The 5,711-nt window shown below is 42.7% G+C and overlaps 1 pseudogene; it reads left to right on the forward strand.

Annotated features, from left to right (window-relative positions):
• The first annotated feature begins 1,848 nt into the window (after positions 1-1,848).
• Positions 1,849-5,254, forward strand: LOC122444009 (annotated as a pseudogene).
• Positions 5,255-5,711: the final 457 nt, after the last annotated feature.

Below are 5,711 nucleotides of genomic sequence, written 5' to 3' on the forward strand. Positions count from 1 at the left end.
GACAAAAATAAGTAAATAAATCTTTCTAAACATTATGAACATTTTCAAACACTATGAAAAATATGAAAAAGTTCAACAAAAAAGTTTCAACTATGAAAAAGTTGAAAGAGTAATGAAATGAAAATCTGAATGCCTACTACCTAGACTGAATAATTGTTAACATCCTAAAATTTTGCTTTATTTCCATCAATCATCTACATATACATCTTTTCTTTTGAACCGTTCGAAAGTAAGAAGCAGACATCAAGGCACTTTACCCCCAGAGACTTCAGCATGCATCTCCTATGAAGAAGACATTCTCCTAGATAACTGCATGCAGGTCATTACTTAAACTAGTAACAGTAGTTTCACACCACCATCTAGTATCCACTGTATATTGAGATGTTTCTAGTTGTTCCAAGAATATGCTTTGTTGCTTTTTTCTTTTGAATAAGGATTCAATCAAAGAATCACACATTGCAGTTAATTGTCTCTTTAATCTCTTTTAGTTTAGAGCAGTCCCTTCTTTTTCTTTTAAAATGAGCTTCACCTTTTGAAGTCAGACCCTATTTTAAGGCCATCCTTTAAATTCATTCCGCATCTCAGAATCAGCACAATCCATTACCTTTCACTTATACTCCCCACTCAAGTCCTGACTCCATCTCTCTGATACTTACTGTCCATAAGATTATTTTTCTAGACAGCATCCCATATTACCTTCCAAATCAGGCCTGGTGAACAAAGCCCTGCATCCTTCATGGAAGTATGACTTGAGCTTGGCTGACTAGCATGACTCTCAAGACTTGGATAGAAGCTATTGGGCGTTACTCCTCTCTTCTCACTATACTTGAACTTGAGAGCTTCTGAAGCAAGAGTACCCATAGGTATCTTGATGCCATGAATGAGGAACAGCCTGGAGACACCAGGGCTGCACTTGGAGCCAGAAAAAGAAGCCAGCTTGGCAGAAGGCAGAACAGAGAACTAGGGGAAAACAAACCCTGGGAATATCTTTGGAGGCCTGAATCTAATGTAATAGAAGTCAGATCTAACTCCTGGACTTTTTAGTAATTGAGCCAATTAATTCCCTTTGGGGGGCAAGCCAGTTTGTACTAATTTTCCTATCACTACAGTCCAAAGAGTCCCAGCAGGTGTATGCTTTATAAATTCACTTTCACAATAATCACTGATTCTTAGAGACTCTTGGAACTTGAGCCTCAAACCATCATTTATTAATATCCCCCCATCTTCTTCCTGAATATTTGCTTTGTTTCATTTGCAGAGTTCTTTACTTTAAGGATAGAAACTTATCATGTTAGCTGATCTTTTTATGGCCTACATATTTCTATTCTGTTTTCTAGTTGCTTTAGCTGATTTGTTTTCTCACTGAATTTTCTTTGATATCTCAAGCTTTTCTCTTTGTCACCAATTCTATTTGAAATCCTCGCTAATTTCCCTGATAGTTGTAACTTGTTAGTTCTGTAATAATATTAAGGCTCAATTCATTTCCATAGCATTGAAATCTCCTTTCTCTGTCATTTTACCACATAGTCTTTGAACTTTCACTTTAGTGAATTTACATTGTTAATACTATTATTAATTTCTCTAAATCATTCATTGTTCTGAAATGAGAAAGAGTGAGAGACATTTCTTCTTTTCCTTGAGTTATATTTTCTTCTAGAGTAGATTCATTGTCTCTCTTCACTTGCTCACTTCCTTAATTTAATTCATTTATGGTTTAAATGAATTATGGTATGTTTCTCTAATTACCATGCCATTTGTTTTCTTCTTGCTCATGTCTGAAGTGGGCTGCCATGTCTAGACTCTAGGGCAGTGGTTTTCAACTCAGGGTGATTTTGTAACCCAGAAGTCATGGGGCTAGTTTTGGTTGTCACAATTGGAGTAAGAGTAGAGGGGTGTTTGCTACTGACCTTTAACAGGTAGAGGTCAGGGATACTGCTAAACATTCTATAATGCACAAGGTACTCCACTCCCCCACAACCAAGAATTATCTGGCCGAAAACGTTAAGTGCTCAAGTTGAGAAGCCCTGCTCTAAGGCCTTCTGATCATCTGATGTCTGATCTATGACAAGAAGCCGCTGTCCTTGTTATTCTTCCATATTTCTCTTCCTTTAAAAAGAAGAACTTACAAGCTCAATACTGGTGTCTCCTCATTTCTCTGTATAACTGGAGGAGAGAAGGGAAGAGTCCTTCGGGAGCTGTGTGCACCTGTTATTACGGTACCTGGGCTTTGCTCTATTTTCTGAGATTTCTTACCATCAGGAAGCCTCTCCCTGGGTGGAGGAGTATCTGTTTCTATGGCTTGCTATCATGATTCTAACCCAGCATGAAACCAAGAAAATGGTGAGATCCCGCAGTACTTCCAACGCCTGTTTTTTGTGGGGTTTCTTTTGGCTGCACTGCATGGCATGCAGGATCCCAGAGCAAGGATCAGACCTGTGCCCCCTGCAATGGAAGGGCAGGTTCTTAACCACTGGGCCCCCTGGCTCCAGGGAAGTCCCTTCCTGCCTCTGTTGCCATCCTGTGGTGACAGAGGCTTCTCTTTAGGGATCTGTGACTTTTCCCTGGTCTATCTGCTGACCACCTCAGTCCATTTCTCTCCTGCGTGTGTTTGGGTGAGCTCAGTCGTGCCCAACTTTTTGTGACCCCATGGACTACAGTCCACCAGGCTCCTCTGCCTAGGGAATTTTCTAGGCAAAAATACTGGAGTGGGTTGCCATTTCCTTCTCCAGGGGATCTTCCCAGCCCAGGGATCAAATCTGTGTCTCTTAGGTCTCCCACATCGTCAGGTGGGTTCACTAGTGCCAGCTGGGAAACCATTGGAACTTATTAAGATTGGGTCAAATAACCTAACTCTTTTGCCTTGCTCAATTGGGCTGGGATAAGATGAAGAGAGGGTCAATGGTAAAAATCTCTCTATTGCTTGGCTACTACTTACTTTCGAAAGTTTTGACCTAAAGTTGTACTCCTTTCCTTGCTATATTGCTATTGGTGAAAACTTCTCTCTCTCTCTTTCTGTCTTATGAAGATTTTATCAGGTAGTAAAAACAGGAGATTTTTGTGTTCAGTCTGTTTTCTTTCCCTCCAATTTTCCTACTATACCAATAGGTATTAAGATACCCCCTGACTCAATATTTTATTATGCTAATATTACTTTATTATTGATCTTGGGTGGCTATGAAACCAGGCCACCCAGGAAGCCACAAATCAATATACTCACTTGTCAAATATAGTTTTCAAAACACATGGAAGAATTGACAGTCTATGGCCATACCGCCCAGAACATGCCCAATCTCATCTGACCTTGGAAGCTCAGTAGGGTCGGGTCTGATTAGCACTCAGATGGGCGAATCCACAAACCTCTGAACCTGAGTCCAGTCTTTCTGCCCTCAGACAGGCCTGGCACACAGCTGTGCTGACTGTGTTCTGACCACGGGCGAGAGCTCTGTCCCTTCCAACGTTTACCTTCACTAACAGCTATTCCCTGAGAAAGGCGGCATGTAGGGCACCATCTGCCAACAGACACAGTCTTCCCATCTGTGCAATGCCCAGGGGAAAAGCTGAGCAAAGAGGCATCTCCACAGACAGCCCAGTCAACACCCTGGCAGGATTTTTGGCCACAAAAACACTACACTCCCTGTATGTGCTGCGTTTGGAATGTCTTCCGATATGCTAGATTCTAGTCAATAAGGCATATAAGTTGCTCTTGGTCCCATATTGAACTCGAGTTGGAAGAGGCGAGTCCGGTCTCAAAGTGGAGGTAAAACCGCCGCCCGGTCGCCCCCAGCCCGACTCTGGCCGTCGCCACTGCTGCTGGGGGGGAGGAGGGTCATGATCCCAAGGAACCAGAGCAGTTGAGAAAGCTATTTATTGGTGGTCTGAGCTTTGAAACTACAGATGATAGCTTAAGAGAACATTTTGAGAAATGGGGCACACTTACAGATTGCGTGGTGATGAGAGACCCCCAAGCTAAACGTTCCAGGGGCTTTGGTTTTCTGACTTACTCTTGTGTTGAAGAAGTGGATGCAATGATATGTACTCTACCACACAAGGTTGATGGGCGTGTAGTGGAACCAAAGAGAGCTGTTTCTAGAGAGGATTCTGTAAAGCCTGGTGCCCATCTAACAGTGAAGAAAATTTTTGTTGGTGGTATTAAAGAAGATACAGAAGAATATAATTTGAGAGACTACTTTGAAAAGTATGGCAAGATTGAAACCATAGAAGTTATGGAAGACAGGCAGAGAGGATTTGCTTTTGTAACTTTTGATGATCATGATACAGTTGATTAAATTGTTGTTCAGAAACACCACACTATTAATGGGCATAATTGTGAAGTGAAAAAGGCCCTTTCTAAACAAGAGATGCAATCTGCTGGATCACAAAGAGGTCGTGGAGGTGGATCTGGCAACTTTATGGGTCGTGGAGGAAACTTTGGAGATGGTGGAGGTAACTTTGGCCGTGGTGGAAACTTTGGTGGAAGAGGAGGCTATGGTGGTGGAGGTGGTGGCAGCCGAGGGAGTTATGGAGGAGGTGATGGTGGATACAATGGATTTGGAAGTGATGGTGGCAACTATGGCGGTGGTCCTGGTAATAGTAGTAGAGGAGGTTACGGTGGTGGTGGGCCAGGATATGGAAACCAAGGCGGTGGATATGGTGGCGGTGGTGGAGGATATGATGGTTACAATGAGGGAGGAAATTTTGGAGGTAACTATGGTGGTGGTGGAAACTGTAATGATTTTGGAAATTATAGTGGACAACAGCAATCAAATTATGCACCCATGAAAGGGGGTAGTTTTGGTGGAAGAAGCTCGGGCAGTCCCTATGGTAGTGGTTATGGATCTGGTGGTGGAAGTGGTGGATATGGTAGCAGAAGGTTCTAAAAACTCAGAAGAAAAGGGCTACAGTTCTTAGCAGGAGAGAGACCGAGGAGTTGTCAGGAAAGCTGCAGGTTACTTTGAGACAGTCGTCCCAAATGCGTTAGAGGAACTGTAAAAATCTGCCACAGAGGGAACGATGATCCATAGTCAGAAAAGTTACTGCAGCTTAAACAGGAAACCCTTCTTGTTCAGGACTGTCATAGCCTCAGTTTGCAAAAAGTGCAGCTATTGATTAATGCAATGTAGTGTCAATTAGATGTACATTCCTGAGGTCTTTTATCTGTTGTAGCTTTGTCTTTTTCTTTTTCTTTTCATTACATCAGGTATATTGCCCTGTAAATTGTGGTAGTGGTACCAGGAATAAAAAATTAAGGAATTTTTAACCTTAAAAAAATAAGGCATGTAAGTCAATAAGGCATAGTAATTGGAGAAGGCAATGGCACCCCACTCCAGTACTCTTGCCTGGAAAATCCCATGGACGGAGGAGCCTGGTAGGCTGCAGTCCACGGGATCGCTAAGAGTCGGACATGACTGAGTGACTTCACTTTCATTTTTCACTTTCATGCATTGGAGAAGGAAATGGCAACCCACTCCAGTGTTCTTGCCTGGAGAATCCCAGGGACGGGGGAGCCTGGTGGGCTGCCGTCTATGGGGTCACACAGAGTTGGACACAACTGAAGTGACTTAGCAGTAGTAGTCAATAAAGAGCTAGCAGCTGGACATAAATACCCATTTTTCACAGCCAGGAGAGGGTTGACTCCACAAGTGCTGTCTCTATCTGCCCTTGGCTTGCTGGTTTAGCTTCCACAGTTACAGTTCATGAGAGATCACAAAGCT

Source organism: Cervus canadensis, chromosome 6 (assembly GCF_019320065.1).
Source record: "Cervus canadensis isolate Bull #8, Minnesota chromosome 6, ASM1932006v1, whole genome shotgun sequence".
Classification (NCBI taxonomy): domain Eukaryota; kingdom Metazoa; phylum Chordata; class Mammalia; order Artiodactyla; family Cervidae; genus Cervus; species Cervus canadensis.